At 36.1% G+C, this 19,714-nt stretch overlaps 1 long non-coding RNA gene across 1 annotated transcript; it reads right to left on the bottom strand.

Annotated features, from left to right (window-relative positions):
• Window positions 1–7,050: 7,050 nt before the first annotated feature.
• On the bottom strand, window positions 7,051–19,673 carry LOC130470504 (uncharacterized). Its single transcript, XR_008930981.1, has 3 exons — window positions 19,536–19,673; window positions 18,786–18,932; window positions 7,051–7,279 (listed from the first exon to the last, which is right to left on the bottom strand). It is a non-coding gene; the product is annotated as an uncharacterized lncRNA (long non-coding RNA).
• Between the last annotated feature and the right edge of the window lie 41 nt (window positions 19,674–19,714).

Below are 19,714 nucleotides of genomic sequence, written 5' to 3'. Positions count from 1 at the left end.
TGCAACGTTTTCCACTTTACTCTTATTTGCTTGCATAATTCCTGATTACCAGCATCAAGGAGTTGCAGAAAGCTATCTAATCTAAAACAACCGGCTTTCTTTGCACTTTCTGTTACAGTGATGTTAGGGAGTCGATGATGACTCCATGACTCAGATAATTAACCTCACATCCAGCAGCTTCTTAACATGAACTAAAATTTCCAACGAGGCAGTAGCAACTATTCAATGAAGCCGTAAAAATATAGTCAATCTCCTGTAAATGCAATTTCTATGTCAGATAAGCTTGCCAATTAAATGCAATTTCTAGTAACCCTGTAAGGAAGAAGGATGTGAGCTAATTGAGTTTACAGAACACGTTTGAAGGCAAAGGTTGAACAAGTACGGCAATAAAGCAATGATTATGTATTCTGCTTTTAGCATGTATAGTAAATGATGTGTACTGAGCAGATATATTCGACAGTTACACATGGTAGTCCTTTTTAGATATTTTAGGTTGAATGTCTCATAATTAGACAAGTATATAGTAGACAAGTATATAGCTCATGGTTATTAACTTACTATAGCGTTACTCGATCAATCTTCACATGTAATTCAGATTAACAAAATTTTCTAAGAGTAACAAAATTTTCTAGGAACTAACTAGTAAGCTGTAAATCCCTGTAATCACTAAGATTGTCAAATACTGAAGTTGATAGAGATACCAACATCATTGTTGCTAGACAGAAACTTGAGTAAGAATTTTGGCGCATTATCATAAGAAAGTGAGTATCGAATTTCATTACTCCCTCCTCCCCATGGCATTTTCAAGGTCAAAAATAAAAAACATATGGTCAACCAACGTATAGCTCCGTATTTGAGCCTCCTCTTTCAAACCGTGTGCAAGGTCTATGATTTAGCTAAAGAAAGGAATAATCGCAAGGCATATTTGAGGACGGAGTAGGCTAAGAATCAGATTAGCAAGATAATATCATTTCGCGTATTTAAGTTATTTTCCTATTAAACAGGTAGATTTTCTGCTTTTCTCACAGCGGTTAATATTTCCTTTCTAATAATTTACTTTGTTTAGATTTCTGGCTTTCTAGTTTCTACATTTTTTTTATAGTAAAAGAATCTTCAAACCATATTTCTTATTAAAAAAACTAATTTTTTATAATTCTTTATAATATTCATTTCTCCATCTCTTATACTCCATATAACGTATTTAAACGACAATTATATTCTTCAAAGATCTACATTTTATCGGAGCCCCCTATAAAATAATCTAGCTCTCCCAACGCCCTCCACCCTTCATTCAGCATGTACAGCACCACATACCACATACAGTGGGAAGGTTGATTTTGACTATTCCATTTGCAGTAAATAACTACTCCGTAAGACTATAAGCAAAACTTAAAATTCCAACTTGAATAGAAATTTACCTGGAGAATAAACCCTTCAAGAGTACCAAGCTTTACCATAGCCATAGCCATTTGGCCCATATAATTTGCAACATTTTCAGATGAACCCGATAAACCAAGAGAACCACTCGACAAAGCTTATGCCAGTCACTGAGACAATGCATATTCAACTTGTTGTGAAGCCTGTTACAAGTTCTGAATATTAATCACTTGTTGTTTTGTCAGAGGCTCAGTTAGTTCACAAGCAAGCTGCAGAGTAAGGCTTCAATTTAAAATGTAACATAATAAAATTGTAATTCACGACTTCTTTAACAGAAAGGGCAATGGAGTCCACACTCCACGTATTTCTCAAAATAATGAACTTGAAATTAAGAGAAATCATTAACACCCAATTACAGAACCAATAGGACCAAATAGTATCTCAAGAAGTTCCAAAATCAATTACAATTTGGGTCCGCCAAACAATTAGCACCAAGTATTTTTTAAATCATAAAATTAACCTATTAGCACTTATGAACTATATATATATAACCATATTATACACCAAATTAGCACCAACTGGTGTGAAGATCACAACTTCTGTGAGAGTGGGGGGGGGGGGGGAGTAGACAACAAGATCTAACTTGTTGTCATGCTCGTTGGAGCTCCTGCTCGAGTTGAGTTGGCTTGAGTCTGCTACTCTCGAACTGTTGTTGCACATACGCCTACTTCCAACAAAGAAAAAGAAAGATAATACAAGAGCATGTTAAAGACAAAAAAACAAAAAAAAAACATAAACTTAGCTGTTTTTTTCATATTAGCTTTATGACTTCTTTTTCAACTAATTCCACTGATTACTTAAATGAGAAAACAAATTAAAGAATTAACAACCACCAAAGCACAAGCAAGAAACAAAATTATATAACTTACTTTTTCTCTCACCCGACTTTTCCTTACTGCCTCACGGTTCTGAGCAAGCCTTCGTAGAGTCTACAATAATAAATCATTAAAGATGTTACAAAAATGAAGCTACATAATGTCAAATTGCATAAAAAGAGAATGGTGAACAACTTTTAACCTTCTGATCTTTAGTCTCCTTCGATTTTTCACTCGAATCAGAAGCTGCATGAGTTGATGGAACGGTATCAAACTGCACAATAACTGTCCGCAATATTATGCCGTAAGGCATTAGTTACATATATCAATAAATATAACTATATGAGTCTGATCTGCACTTACAGTGCATTCGAACTTCCCCAAATTCAACAAAAGATATTAGAAAATTAAAGGGAAAAGGGCCAATTTTCCCTACAAGAAAGCTTTTAAACAATTCCGCCATTAACAAATAACATAAAGATGATGAGAGATTACCCTCTTGTTTCTTTCATTTGTGTCTGCATCTGTTGAAATAGCAGTCACTGGACTACCATCTGCCATATTAGACTCTCTCCAACTTTCCAAACTACTGGAAGAAATTGAAACCAGATTATTTTGTAAATTTCTTTGTGACTGAGTACCACAATGATTTATATTAAGTAAACTCGATGCCTGTAGCATTAAAAAAATTAATAAAAAAATATTAGAGAGATACATTAAGCCAGCAAACAAACACATAGATGCATATAAACAAACAAAAAACTCATCAACTTTGCTCTTTACCACACGGTAAGTTCGAATAACCATCAACCCAATATACTCTCCAGCCGCACCAGCATTGGGTTGCAGAGAGAAAGAATCAAATCCAGTAATGGTACACAATATATCACCCCAAATCGCCGAACATTTCCTATATAATTAAGAACACATGGACCCAAAAGAAAGTATAAGGCGCATTGTTAAGATCCATGATGTTAAGTGGGGGAGGCGGCTAAGACTAAATCACGAATATATACTACACGTGTTATTGTACCTGGTAACCCTGTGTTTGTTCTGTTAGGGCAAAAGGATGAATACTTGTGAATTCAAGCTATGTAACTGGCATCATTTGAGCTGTGGAATTCAACTTACAAGATCCAAGTGGAATCATATTGTGGAATAGTGACAGATCCTTTTGATTGTAACTTATAAAAGTATCTCAGCAACTCATGCTTTGTGTGGTAACTTATAATCATTTTGATTGTATTATCAAAATCAAGGAGTATCAAACAAAGGCTTTCGAATTTGAAAACCCTAATCAAGAAAAATTAGGCTTTATTGCATTGCTTAGATTAGAAAGAGTGACAACAATACCTTGATGCTCCTGAGTGAGGATAACTTGACATCTCAACCTGACATACTTGTTAAGAACACGGTTGTGTTGATTACTACGCAGCACATATTGCTCGACATACATAGTCTCGTGAAGCTTCTGGAGCCATTCTAGAGCAATGTAGGGCAACTTATAATACTCGAACCTGAATATGAAAACTCTCAACTGGTTCTCAAGATTAGGAATTGGGCTCTAGCTCCATGATCCAATATCCCTAGTTTCATTACCTGAATAAATTAGTACTGAATATCAAAACTCTAGAAAAGTGTCCACAAATTCAAAGCTATTACGATTTTGCAATATTTGGCAGAATCATTAGCACAATAATAGAAATTAGGTTTTTGATTTGATTTGAATCATCTTCATTATCATGTTTGCTTGATTCAAACCGTCAAATATAACAATTAATTCAAAACGTTAAATAAATAATCAAACAACCAACATACCACAAGACAACTAAAAATCAAACACTAAAATCTAATATAAAACAGAAAAATCAAGAGCAAAACCACTAAAATTAACCAATTGTGCTGAATTGGCATGTCAAATTAGATCAAATAGTGATAATAAGATCAAGGAATGTACAAATGTCTCAGATAATGCTTAAACAAAAAATCACCTAATTCCAGCTGAAATAGAGAAATCAAAAGGACCAAGTTCAGGGAGCAAGGAAGAAAAACAAAAAAATGAAGAGGCAAGTGATTGAGGCACTGACCCTTTTTGACCATCTGCAACACAATAACCTCCACCGATCACCGCGGTTGCTTCTGGTCGTGTTTCAGCTAGCCAGTTATACTAGAGGAGAGATAATGTAGCAGGTAAATGCGAGCTATGAGAGAGAAATGGTATGATAAAGGTTATCCAAGTTTAGGGGGGTCGTGCTATAACAACTAACGAATGAAATGGGAGCTATGAACTTTCATATTAATTTAAAATCGAAATATAACGAAATTCTTGATCAATGGAGGAACAATATCACCATTTTTGGATCTCCCAGATATATCGATTTGCGACAAATGATGACGCTATAACTGATTTCTGTTGAGCTGGGTTTCTGTTCTAATCTCCATAATCTTAAAAACAAAAGAGGAATGAAAAGGGTAACTATAAGATCGTGGTGAACGTAGATCATACATACAGATAAACCATGGCATGAAACACCTAATAAATATGAACCTTAAGCATGATAACTTTAAAGATGCTGATAAATAAGTAAAAGAATGATGAAAGCATAACGCCATAACCTAAGTTTACCTTATTCCAGCTTCGGCTCGCCTTCTCTTGGGTCTGACCTCTTGGATGGTAGACCACTTCTCTTTAGAGTTGGGTCTGATCTCTCGGGTCGGACTTCTTCTGGGTCAGACCTCTTGGATGGATGAACACTCTCAAATGTACGGTGGTCTGCATCTTTGGCGCTGTTTCTATTGGGTCTGACCTCTTGGACAGATCAGCACTCTCACATGTAAGTGGTTTGCATCTTCGGCTTGGCTTCTGTTGGGTTTGACATCTTAGATGGAAGACCGCTTCTCTTGAGAGTTGGGTCTGATCTCTCGAGTCGAACGAATAATGGGAAATGCCATTTCTGGCTTCAATATAGGTGAGCTCGAGCTTGAGATAATTTACGATTTAACTAAACCAGAATCATCAATTGCCTTCTCTAGGGCTCCCTTCTTCTTGGCACCAATCATCCAACAACGGGCCTTAAAATAAGCTTTCATCTTGGAAACGGGTCCAAGTCTGGAGAGATCTTCTAGATACCGATTGTGAGAAAAAGTCAAACCCTCCCAAGCCAAGTTCTCTGACACATATCTTCCAAATTATATAGAGCGTAACAAATAGCATTCAATTCTTAAATAGCATTCCTCTCAAAAAGCATGGTGCTAACTGTCTTGTGTCTTACTTCTAGATATTGATTATTATATTCCAATAAAAGTTCCTAATATGACATCAGAATGTTGATCAAGTTCTTACAACAGACTCTTCATGCGTAACAAATATATGGTTAGGAACTAAAACTAGAACAAACTGAACTGTTAGATAACAATAATTAAGGGTGCAGGGTTATGTGGCATTCTCAATTTCAACCGAATATCAATAATCTGACATCAGAATGTTTATCAGGTTATCACAACTCATATTCATCATGTGTGTCAAATAATAAGGTATTGTAAGTGTAAAGAACTGAATTGTTTGAAACATTGGCTATTCGTAGTAGCATGTGAGACTTGCTTAATTGAGTAAAGTTTTCATGCACCAGTTCGACTTCAACTGAAGTATTAAACTACATAAGGACATGGAGATTATAATGACAATTAATCCAACAAAGAGTACCAATTCAAATAGTTCACAAATAGTCATGTGAAATGCCAAGTGTTATAATTCCTTACCTGCCAAAAATGTACTGGTCTCTCTCCCATTACAGAACAGATGGCTGCCAGCTCTGCCTCTGCATCAGTAATTGCCTGTAGTAGTTGAGCTCTGCAACGGTTTGCCTAGGAGTTCGAGAACAAGGAATGAGAATAAGGCACATGCCCTCCATGATAAGAAAATAGCTGTAAGAAAATTATTACAACAGATAGTAATATTTAAACAAGATTAATCATTGAATTCCGTATCACAGTTTACAAATGTGTTGTACACCTCTCTAGTTTAATTTGTCTCCCTTTTCTCTCCCCTTTGATTAATAAATTCACATCACCCAATCGAGTTTCTCTACTCCTATTATATATTTATACTAACATACTGTTGGGTAATGCCCACCCATTTACTGTGCTTAATATTTGTGAAGAATATGGACTACATTTGAGGGGGGAGGGAGTAATAATAGAACAATAAAATAATGGGTTAACTTAAAGAAAAAGAAATTTATTTTCCTTTACTTTTGCAAACACTCTTTAACCAATATGCTAATATTGATAGCAACTATAACTATCAGTTTCCTCTACTTCTGCAAACACCCCTTAGCCAATCATCGATAGCACCGGTAGCAGAAGCAACATAGTATAGAAGTTTGAAAAGCTAGAAAATTCCATTTAAACACCAAAAAGGGAAGACTAATAATCAACAGTTTCAGCAAATCGAATTAAACAACGTCTGACTCAAGAAATGCCCAGGAAAAAACAGACAACAATCATATGCAACAATTCAATGAAAACAGCAAAAAAATTAACAAAACCACAAGTCCATTAACATTATAAGAGAAGAACGAAGAACAAATTAACAAATCAACTAATTAATTTGGCCTAATTTTGTTTAATTTAACTTACTTCAACCATTTATTTTGAACTAATGTAATTGAATTCAGCTTTTATTATTGCCCTTCTCACAAATCAAAATTTTTTACAAATTTCAGCAAAGCATAATCCCTAGGGTTCATAGTTGAAGAAAATATTTGTAAAACAAAAATCAAGGGTATATAAACCTCAGAATAGTTGTTGTTCGGTGGCAGCATTGAGAGAGGCAGTTGTTGTCGGAGGTTGAAACGGCAGGGGAGAGCAGCGGTGAAACACCTCTTTGATCACGACTCTTACACCTAACTCCTTCTAACCATAAAAGGGGTTGATTCTTCTGGATTTCCCTAAGTTACTGCTTCTGAAGCATGCTTTCCTCTAGCATCCCTTTCATCTCGCTGGAAAAGGTACTAGAAGAGCATTCCCTAAAAAAAAGTACCAAAACAACAGATTAATATGTAATCTTCTTATCTTCTTCTAACCATCAATTGATACCAGTTTTACAACAAACAGAACAAATACAAGTTGCCGTTGAATAGTCTGAAGGAAATAATGCCCTTGGTCCAAGTATGCATTCTATGTTAAGTCTAATAAATGCGGTTCAGTATTAATTAACAAGTTAATAATTCAGTGAGATCAAGTGAGCTGAATGCCTAGCTAGAGGCCGCTTCAGTTCAAGTGGAATTAATGATATTAATCCACAGCTTACTCTTGACTGAACCCGTAGGGTCACACAAATAGTACGTAAACGGATCAAGTATTTAATGGCATTAAATACTCCATCTATGAATATTCGGAACCGACGGATCTTGGTTTCAGTGGGAGCTAAGATCGTCACAGGCAAGAAATGAATACTCCGGAAACGATGATATTGCCGGAAACGGAAATATGGATCGTATCGGAAATATGAATATTATCCAAGTCGTAGATGTTGCCGGAAACGGAAACATGGTACGTATCGGAAAATATTATTGGAAATGGAAATATTACCAGAATCAGAAATATTGCCGGAAACGGAAATATTGTCAGAATCGGAAATATTACCGGAATCGGAAAATAATTCCGGAAACGGAAATATTAAATATTTGTTCGAAATGGAAATTAATTCCGGAATCGGAAATATTAAATATTGTTCGTATCGGAAATAAATTCCGGAACTGGAAATTTAATCGGAAGCGTATCGTACGAATTAGCATCGGACGAGGCCTGCCGGACGAAGGCCCAGCACGAAGCCGGGCCATCGCCCAGCAAGCACGCGCGCCACAAGCCCAGCCAAGGCAGCGCCCAGGCCTACCGCAAGGCAGGCCCAGCGCGCGCCAAGGCCACGGATGCGTGGGCCGCGCTGCGTGGGCTGCTGCTCGCACGCGCATGGGCAGCCCTTGTGGCTGCCGTGTGTGTGTGAGTTTGTGCTCATGCGTGATTCCTAAATCTACAAGAGTCAGTGTATGATTAAATTTCTATTCCTAATTGGATAAATTAATTAATAGAATTCATGTAGGATTCTAATTTCAATTAATTCGTATCCTACTAGGATTACGATTCCTTTTCCATAACTCTATAAATAAAGGCCTAGGGGTCATTATTTATACATAAGTTTTAAGTATTCAAAACTAAGATTTTTAAGCAGAAAAATCAGCCAATATTCTTGCCTACCTAACCGAAAATATTAGAACCTTAAGGGCGATTCTAGCTGGTCAATCTTAAGGCGGATCCGGACGTGCTGTGGACTATCTACGGAGGGACGACACTTGGAGTCCTAAAGACTTGTTCTTGTTCGGTTCGGGCGCAGCTAGGGAAGGCACGCAACAAAGAGTATGCATCTAAACTATGCTAAATGATTATGTGTAAATAATATGTTTCCTGGCTTTATGGTTTTTCCGCATGATTTATGAACTGTCATATGAATCATAACCTAACAGTGGTATCACGAGCCCCTTATTATTTTCATAATCTAAATTGCATGAACATGGTTAAATATTACAAATTTGCAAGAATTAAAAGGGGTGATTAATTTTCGTAATTGTTAATTAATTGCAAATTGCGTTTATTTAATTATACGTACGCAGTTTTTCGGCAGTTTCTTCGTTACTCATCCAAATCGAGTGATTTTTGTGTCAATTCCGCATGTAAAAGGCATTCTAAAATTTTGACAAAAAAAGTATTTTGCTGCCGAACCCAGAATTCTCAAATTCGAAGCCTAACTATGACTTTTAGAAGGTTTTAGTTTTTCGAATGCAAAATTTCGTAAATTTAAGATGTTAAATTAAATATTTGCGATTCTTGTTGATAAATCTTGAATTTTTGATTGACCTACTGCATATGTTTAACAAGTTTGAATGCCTAGTCTTGTTAATTATGCAATCTAATTTGTAATTATGATTAATTTGTTGAAAATTAGAATAATTTAGAATTAATTTGATTTTCATAATTAATTGTAATTTAATTAGAAACCTATGATTAAAAACCACCATAAAAATTGTAAATTTACGATAAATTTTAAATTTTTATGACCTAGACTTGAATCCATAACAATCGGAAATCAATTGGATAATAAATTTTCGATTTTTTCGCCCTAAAATTATGAAATTAATAATATTTATTAATTTGTCATTAATTTTAAATATAAATTTTAAATTTTTATGCGATTCGTTCATATAACTTGCACGCACGAAGCAATGGACGCTTCGTGTTACCCTTAAGGGGTGTTGTATAATGCGGGCATGCGACGACGAGCAAGGGAGCTCGTCGCCCGTGCGGCACGAATGCAATGAGCAAGGGCGTAGTGCACGAGCACAAGGCAGCAGCCCTGCCTTGTGTCGTGTGCCACAAGCAATGAACGAATGGGCATGGGCGAAGGGCGAGCCAAGGCAGTCGCGTGTGGGCAGCAAGCGAGCTGCGCCACAGCGCGCGCTGCCTCGCACAAGAGCGCGCAGCCTCGCGCGCAGCGAGCGCAAGCTCGCGTGCCACGAGCGCTGCGCCCAGCATTACTCGCGCGCACAGCGCGCGATGTCGCCCGCCCAGCGAGCGATGTCGCGCCCCAGCGAGCGATGGCTCGCGCCAGCGAGTGATGGCTCGCGCGCGCAGCGAGCGATGTCGCGCGCCCAGCGAGCGATGTCGCGCGCCCAGCGAGCGATGTCGCGCGCCCAGCGAGCGATGGCTCGCGCGCCCAGCGAGCGATGTCGCGCGCCCAGCGAGCGATGTCGCGCGCGCGCACTGCGAGCGATAGCTCGCGTGCGATGAGCGCTGGCGCGCGCAGCGAGCACAATGTGTGCGGAGGCTTGCGATAGGGAAGCAGCAGCTATGCGACGAGCGCATGGGCTGCGCGCACATGGCCAGCAATGGCTGTGTGCGTACGGCCCATGGGCGTGCAACGCGTAGGGTGTTTGCGTTACGATTAGATCGTTTTGAATGTTTAATTTGAAAATTTCAGTTCACGTAATTTTAATTGATTTTAAAATTAATAATTTGAATTATTTTCTTGGATTTTAATTTTGAATATTATAATTATAATAAATGTTATTTATTCTAATTATTTTACTAAAATTAAAATCATGAATTAATTTAAATACGACTGAAATTAAGTTAAATTTTTGGATTCAATTATAAATTGATATGAGCTTTAAATTTTAATTAAATTTGTATGTTTCCGGTTGGACTAGAAATACATTTTTATGTTTAAAATTGGTAAAGCATATGAATTTATTGGTTTAAGTGGGAGCGCTTTTTAGTCATAAACTCTTGATTAGGTCTACAAATCCTTAAGGTTAAAACAACTTGATTAGAATTAATAAGGACTGAATAATTGGTAGATTATTGGTGCCCTTGATTAATTGCTGCAAATGTTTACGTGATGCATAATGTGTTTTACTAACCAGCTATGTGGGCCATTCATGATAATGAATGGGTGAATGGTATATATTGTATATGTACTGTTTTGCAGGTTATGAAGTGACTAGTATGGCCCAAATAGGATAGAAAATATGGTCTGCGTACCATTAATTTGAATGTAATTGGTCTAAAGTACCAAAGTTATTTTTCAATTCAAATATGGTCTGCGAACCATCAAATAGTTGTAATTAGTTATAGCTTATCCTATTTGAAGAAAATGGTGCCTCCCACGGAGATTTTCAAGACGGACTTTGAAGTTAAAGCTTCAAGATGAAGTCGGGCCATACTAGATCACATTTATCTTATGCATGCTTTAAGTTATTTATTGCTTTAAATATGTCTTAAAATGCATGAGATCAAAAGCTTGATTATGTTGCATGATTAAGGATTTTAGTTCACTTAAAATCTAACCAACATAGTAAGAGCTTTAAGTTCCAAACTTAAAAATTGAGTTAAAAGGTGCCATGCCAAAATATACACTTGCTTGGATATCCTTTACATCAATCTAGTAATAGTTTTCGCTCAGCGAGGTGTTACTTATTGGTCCTAAAGGGGCAAGGTACACAAATAATTGTGAGTACATGTTAGTTTTGGTGAAACTCAACGATATAAGTAAGGAGTCCTTTTATGTCGTGGCAAATTCGATAGGTTTACCTAATAAGTTCTTAGACGTACCTATCAACCAAGAATAGTTTCTAGACTATTAGCAAAAGGCTTTTGCTTACCTAAGATGTTCTAGGATTAAGTCGACAAACTGTGCTTAGTTCTTCAATGATTTTAGGATCTTGGAATCATTTTATTCACACCTGCCGGAACAATAAAATCGAATAAAATGCTAATAACTTGTTTGAATTGCATGGTTGCTTTAATTTCAAGTTATTATTCATGATAAATGTTTAGACTTTGCATGCTTCAATGTATGTTTTAATTATTGTTTATAATTAAATATCTTGCACTGCAGTAAATCCTTTTAGAAAGGTAAACAGTAAATTTCCTCGATTGGTAGTGAATCCAAGAACGATTCACGGAAATGAGAGAAAGTGAGCAATTTAAAATGTACGTTTCTTATATCGACTTTTATGGTTGTTTTCGAATATCAAAATCGAATGGCAAACCAATTGGTGCTTGTGAATTCAAAATACAATGTAGTTTTGAGATCATAAAGCATTGAGTTTAATACGCTCAGCTTTACCAATGGTTAACAACCTAATATCTTTGTCCATTTAATTCTCGAATAAGTCTAGTCCCTAGACATTCGAATAGATCGATGCTTAGAGAACTTTAGAAGCTTCTGGTAAGATCATCTAGTTGAAACAAAAATATTCAACATAAATTAAAATGGTAAAGAACCTTGTTGGTGACATTGGACATGTCTAACAAAGTATAAAAGTCAACGCTAAAGAATTCAATTCTTAAGACTATAAGAAAGGGTACAAGAAATAGGAAAACAAGGAACAAATGAAAGGAATTTACAATTCCGTTTCTACCTATAAGTTTATGTTTAAAGAGAAGTGACCTAGCAATCAAACTTCCTTGGTATCATATACCGCTTGAGGTTCTTACTTCGGTAATAACTCAAACAATGGAAGCTAGGATACACTAATGACCTACAAGTGGGAAATGAAGCATGGCAATGCTACATTAGCTGTAGGGTCATCTAAATTTGTTTTAAGTCCTTTTAAAGGCTGGAACTTAATGGCTATTTTGTTCCATAATCAGCATACCTAAATTTCTACTTCAAACACAGAAAGACTCACATTCAAAGAAAAACAAAAACAATGTTTGTTTGTTTATTTGAATGAAATGGTCAATTACAGGTTGAGTCAATATGCTTGATTAAAACAAACAACTCTTTAAAGAACTTTACTAGGTTCAAATCAACCCCTTGATTTGAGTTCCACTAATCTTTGGCATTGTTGCTTAGACCATATCAACAAGTTAACATTCATAAGCTCTATTTTGATGGACCTTTTGAAAGTTGGTTGATTTCTAGATCAACTTAAGACAAGCTAGTCTTACTTGTTGAAAGTAACAAAGAATATGAACTATTGTTAGAACGCCTAGACAATAGAGTTCAAAGCTAAAGAAAGATTTTATGACTTTATTATTTCACATGGATTTGAGTGAATATAGGTTTATTTACTCAAATGTGATATAAGTTGAATCTGTTTGGCTAGTTCAAAGATTCAGAAGTATAAATCCCACTTGGTAAGAAATCATAAAGATCTAGGTTAGATCATGTTGATGATTACTTGAGACCAAATATGATCATCAATGATTGTGTGTTCACAATCTAGGTCCATAAGATATGGCATATCTACGTTGGAATGATCGAAGTCAATTAGTACTTGATTCGATCAATGATGAATCATAAAGACTTTTCCTATAATTTCTAAAACAAAATGCTCAACTACCACCAAACTAAACCAAATTCGTCAAAGCTATTGAAAAGTAATTTCAGAATATCTTTTCATAATATATCTAAAGAGTTCCTAAACTCAGTGGGAGCTTAGTGTTTGTTATTCAACAAACTAAGGCCCAAGTATAGATATATGTTTCATTGTGATTTATTCAAATGAGACACGAGGGTATTGTTTCTACCACGAATTTTTGAGAACATAATGTTTGTTTGCTCGAAATAATGTCCTTTTGGAGATTCGTTTCCAAAATGACAAGTGGGAGAAAATAGACCTCGAAAGTCTTCGAGGCGAACAACAAACATAAACGGACATTCCGAAGGCTTTTCAAAGTGCTTCAGAAAATCCGAACTTATTCTTTAAGGACTTTAGAAGTGGCTTTAAAGAATAGACTTCTCTTAGAAGACTTTACAAGTGCTTCAAGGAGAACAGAATATTCAAAGGACTTTTAAGTGGCTATTGATATTCTGTTGTTTGATGTTCTATACCCAAGTAGGCATAGAGTTCAAATCACTGAAACTATGAGATTCTTCTATAGTGAAGAAACATGGAGTTCAGGTCACTGAAACTATGCAATTCTTCTATTAGATAGTGAAGAAACCTACAACTTGCAGTCAAACTATTATCATGTAGATTAATGAGTTTGTGACTTGTAAGAAAGCTATGACGAAACCTAGATTCCCTAAAATGGTTAGAGGCCATATATAGACTCAAATGTTTTAAATGGTTAGAGGCCATAAAACATACTCAATGTTTTGATGACAAAATTGAAATTTTGTTGATTTGCAAGAATAGTTTCACACCTATTGGTTGCAAGTTTGTTTTAAGGATAAAAACCATCAAACATGGAATTGTGTTCACACACAAAGCTAGATTAGTTGCTAAAGGTTACAAGCAAATTCATGGTGTGAATTGTGTTGAAACCTCATGCATAATCGTAATGCTCAAGTCTATAATTCAAGCAATGATTGCATATTGGTACATATAGCAATTGGATGACAAAACGTATTCCTCAATCAAATGTTGGAATAAACTATGTACATGGTATGTCATAGGATTTGTGGATCCAAATAAATGCTTGAAAAGGAAAGCTAGCTTATGAAATCTAAGTCCAGATTTAAGCAAGCAATTGGGAATTAGAACTGTATTTTAGTGAAGCTAATAAGTATTTTAGTTTCATAAAATATACATGATTCTTATAGATATATAAGAAGTTTAGTGGGAGTACTTAAAACTTAATTGGTCCTATGTGTATTACACACATATCTCTCTATTGTGAAATAACATTCAAATGCTAATGACTTAGATTTGAAATAATTCATCAATGATGGACCATGGCGAAACTTAGTACATACTGGGTATTAAGATCTATTTACAAAAATCTTATGATATTGTTTTGGATTAAGTAATGGCATTTACTAAATCAAACACGAAAGTCTCCATTGGAGATATTCGACCCATGTGAATAAATCTAAGTAAAGGATGTTTGAACTATGTATAAGCATTTACTAAGTTAAACATCAAAGAGTCTAAATGAGATTCTTAACCTATATTATATGTCAAAGAATTTAGCTGGATTCAGTATCTGCTGAAATTGAATAAGCTAAAATTACATGAATAGAATTCAATTGGGAATTATTCTGCAAAAGAATTTATCATGTATGATATAATATGAGGATCGCCAAAAACGTATCGTATGACTTTAGCCATGACGAACATATACCAATCTCTATTGATCTAAGTGAAGATCAACTAGATTGAGATCAAGAATACTTATGGTACTTGAAAAGGTACATAGGAATAGTTCTTGATTCAAGGAAATAAAGATATGCTAAATATTGATGCTACACGCAGAAACACTGGCAAAGGATCAAGCAAGACCCCTTTGGAGTTAACCATTGACAAGGACGAGCTATAGAGCATCGTGTTTTGAAATGGCAACATGGGTTGGAGACCATGAGTTGTTGCGTGGGAAATTAAAATAATGATTTCTATGTTCTAAGATATAGTTGAGAGTATTCCACATATCTGTGAACTGCTTGGATAAGTAATTCCAAACAAAGCATCACTAGCAACCTATAAAGTTGAAGTAAAAGTGATTATTGCCTAAGAAGCAATAAAACAGGGTTGTTTAAAGTTCTTCACTGAACTTGGGTAGATCACCTATCTGCTGGCTTGATGGTTCTTCATTGAAAAATGCGTAGAACCACTCTTGAAGCAAGAAAAACGTCTGCTAACTTGATGGTTCTTCATTGCAAAGTGAGTAAAACCACCATCGAAGTAAGAAAGACTAGATCACATAATAAACAAACTCGAAAAGATCTTATCATCATATCTTGAAGAACATTCGATGAAAAGGATATTAAGATTGGCAAAGCATGATAACTAAACCTATGCAACAAGTGAGAAGCAACACTCACATTGTAGCACTGGAAATCAAGCATAGCTTTGAATTCCATGAACTGTTTTAGAAGATGGGTTTGAGGCCCATGGTTGTAAAACATTGGGGTTGAACATTTATCATATATGAAATGTATTTTCATATTCCATTTAATCTTGGTTTAGTATTAAATGATGAGTCCCTTCAATTTGACGATATATTCAAGATAGACTGTCAGGACCAGTCCTGTGACTAAGAAATGTCTATCAAGTGAACTTGAATGTCAAAGGTTGAAAATGGTCCCTAATCGGAGTTTTCTATAAAATTGGACGCATAGAAAACGTTAGACGATTAGAATGCAAGATGACTAGTAGTTCTGTTTCTTGAACTATGTGGACATGGCAATGTCATAATCATTTGCATAGATACTTACTTTGGGAAGACTAGTATCGGACAAGACCTATGAAACTTTACTGTAAGAGATGAAAGTCTGTCATAAGTAAATTTCATTAAATTATTAGACACTAAATCCTCAATACCTGAGTGATTTGAGATTACTTGTTTGAGAACTGGTTGCTTTGACGTTGACCAACCGTCGCGCCGTAAAAGGAGGCTATAAAGGCAACGCTCAGGTAATCACCTATCAAACGAAGTCTAATCTCAAGATCGCAAGATTGGGATTGTCCTCCCATAAATCGGGATGAGATGCTTAAAAGTTGTACAAGGCCACTCGGAGAGCTAGAAACTGTGAAATGCATGGCCGTGCTCGGATGAATCATAGGCTATGATTATCTGTTTATTTGATCAGTTGAACTCTGAAACCGAGGAACACCTCTGGACATAATAAGGATGACAACTCTTACCTTATGTTCAAGAGCAAGCATCGAGCGACAAAGGAATTAGGAAATGCACACTTGTCCCTAAGGACAAGTGGGAGACTGAAGGAAATAATGCCCTTGGTCCAAGTATGCATTCTATGTTAAGTCTAATAAATGCGGTTCAGTATTAATTAACAAGTTAATAATTCAGTGAGATCAAGTGAGCTGAATGCCTAGCTAGAGGCCGCTTCAGTTCAAGTGGAATTAATGATATTAATCCACAGCTTACTCTTGACTGAACCCGTAGGGTCACACAAATAGTACGTAAACGGATCAAGTATTTAATGGCATTAAATACTCCATCTATGAATATTCGGAACCGACGGATCTTGGTTTCAGTGGGAGCTAAGATCGTCACAGGCAAGAAATGAATACTCCGGAAACGATGATATTGCCGGAAACGGAAATATGGATCGTATCGGAAATATGAATATTATCCAAGTCGTAGATGTTGCCGGAAACGGAAACATGGTACGTATCGGAAAATATTATTGGAAATGGAAATATTACCAGAATCAGAAATATTGCCGGAAACGGAAATATTGTCAGAATCGGAAATATTACCGGAATCGGAAAATAATTCCGGAAACGGAAATATTAAATATTTGTTCGAAATGGAAATTAATTCCGGAATCGGAAATATTAAATATTGTTCGTATCGGAAATAAATTCCGGAACTGGAAATTTAATCGGAAGCGTATCGTACGAATTAGCATCGGACGAGGCCTGCCGGACGAAGGCCCAGCACGAAGCCGGGCCATCGCCCAGCAAGCACGCGCGCCACAAGCCCAGCCAAGGCAGCGCCCAGGCCTACCGCAAGGCAGGCCCAGCGCGCGCCAAGGCCACGGATGCGTGGGCCGCGCTGCGTGGGCTGCTGCTCGCACGCGCATGGGCAGCCCTTGTGGCTGCCGTGTGTGTGTGAGTTTGTGCTCATGCGTGATTCCTAAATCTACAAGAGTCAGTGTATGATTAAATTTCTATTCCTAATTGGATAAATTAATTAATAGAATTCATGTAGGATTCTAATTTCAATTAATTCGTATCCTACTAGGATTACGATTCCTTTTCCATAACTCTATAAATAAAGGCCTAGGGGTCATTATTTATACATAAGTTTTAAGTATTCAAAACTAAGATTTTTAAGCAGAAAAATCAGCCAATATTCTTGCCTACCTAACCGAAAATATTAGAACCTTAAGGGCGATTCTAGCTGGTCAATCTTAAGGCGGATCCGGACGTGCTGTGGACTATCTACGGAGGGACGACACTTGGAGTCCTAAAGACTTGTTCTTGTTCGGTTCGGGCGCAGCTAGGGAAGGCACGCAACAAAGAGTATGCATCTAAACTATGCTAAATGATTATGTGTAAATAATATGTTTCCTGGCTTTATGGTTTTTCCGCATGATTTATGAACTGTCATATGAATCATAACCTAACATAGTCTTGCACCAAGAAATCAAAAATGAATTCGCACAACAACCCAGAAGAAGATCAAGGTAAATGATGTAAAAAAAAACATAAATTCGCAAGAAATCCGTGAAAAATGAAAATAAATACAATCACATGGTTGCAAAAGAAGAAGGAAGAATGAATTACACAAAAGTTCGAGCAAATGTGATATGAAGAGGTGTCGAAAGTCTGATTTCAAGCATATCTCTCAACATTCAATTTCGCAATATCGCAGCAACTAATATTCAAAATTGCAGTCATCTAATTTCACAAAAGAACACATACCCCAAGAGTACCGTGATTTTAAATTTCTGAACCACAATCAAACACTCAAACTGATATAATCTCTAATTGCATCAACACAATAATCACAGTTCGTAGTAAAGGAAATAGTCAAGCAACAGTAGAAGGCATTAAACCCACGAGTAGCGCAGAAAACAAGCATTTCAAACCAGTTTTTCCCACTAATAATTTCTCAACATATAGCACAAAGATCTAATACCCGTAGTTTCAAACACATCTCTCCACATTCAATTCTCTATATATCGATATTGCATTACCAAAGTATTAGCAACTACAATAACAATTAAAACTGCGGCCATCTAATTTCACAAAGAGGGCATATGTTAAACCCAATGTCATTAAATCACATGAACAACAAAATAACTTGTTAATAGCAAGCATGAATTCCACGTATCATCAAGATTTAGCACATTACTGTTAATAAACCAATAAGCTTAGGAAAACAAAATTATTAAGAAAAAAGCTAGGAAAATCTAGGTTTTCCAGAAAATTAATCCAGATTTGGAATTAAGTAAGAAACCCATCAAAGTTTAGAGAAATTAAACAGATCAAGTTCAGGGAGCAACCAAAAAGAAAAAAGAAAAAAATTGAAGAAGAAATTGATTGCGAAACTGACCCCTTTTGACCATCTGCATCACTGTAAGCACCATCGACCACTGTCGTTGCTTCTGGTCGAGTTTCAGCTTACTGATCTGAGATTCCGAAAGTCATAATCTGATATAAGATTCCGAGCATTCAATTTTGTGCGGCAGAGATCACAACCCTAAAAGTAGCATTGAAATCGAAAATCAAAAGGTAAGAAGGAATAATAATGTAAAAAATATAGACCAAGAATGCAAGAATTTGCAATTATCACCATAGCTACACTTCCCTTGAACCCAGTAATTAACAAGCACACAAAAAAATTGGAACAATAATTAAATCCAACAAAAAAAACGAAGAAATCAAAGAAGATGGAACACAAATTAAAGATTATCACAAAAATCACAAAAATCACAAAAATCAAAACCAGGAAAATAAAGAGAGATACTCCCTCCGTATTTTTTTAAGAGATACACTTGGCCGGGCACGGGTATTAAGAAGAATAATTGAATGAAATAAAATAATAAAGCAAGTGGGGTTGGATAAATATTTTAATAATTAAATATGTGGGACCATGTCATTTTGGTGGATGGAGGGTGGGTTGGGTTTATGAAAATATTTGTTTAATAGGATGGTGGGTGATAGAGTATATTAGATGTATTATTTAATTAGATGGTGGAGTTGATAAGTTACTAAAAATGGCAAGTGTATCTCTTAAATAAATACGGCCGGAAAAGGCAAGTGTATCTCTTAAAAAAATACGGAGGGAGTATTGGATAAATACCTGAGCATAAGGATTGTAGGTGCTACAATAATCATCAAAACTCAAAAGAAACAGACGTGAAGTTGCTTAGAAGAGAGAGAAAATGTGGAGCAGGGCTCGATGGAAGGAGAAGAAAGTGAAAGAAACGAAGGGAACGTGGCACTAACAGAGGAGAAGGGCAGAACATAAAACAAAGCAAA

Source organism: Spinacia oleracea, chromosome 3 (assembly GCF_020520425.1).
Source record: "Spinacia oleracea cultivar Varoflay chromosome 3, BTI_SOV_V1, whole genome shotgun sequence".
Lineage (NCBI taxonomy): Eukaryota > Viridiplantae > Streptophyta > Magnoliopsida > Caryophyllales > Amaranthaceae > Spinacia > Spinacia oleracea.
This window is presented reverse-complemented; position numbering and strand designations above follow the sequence as displayed.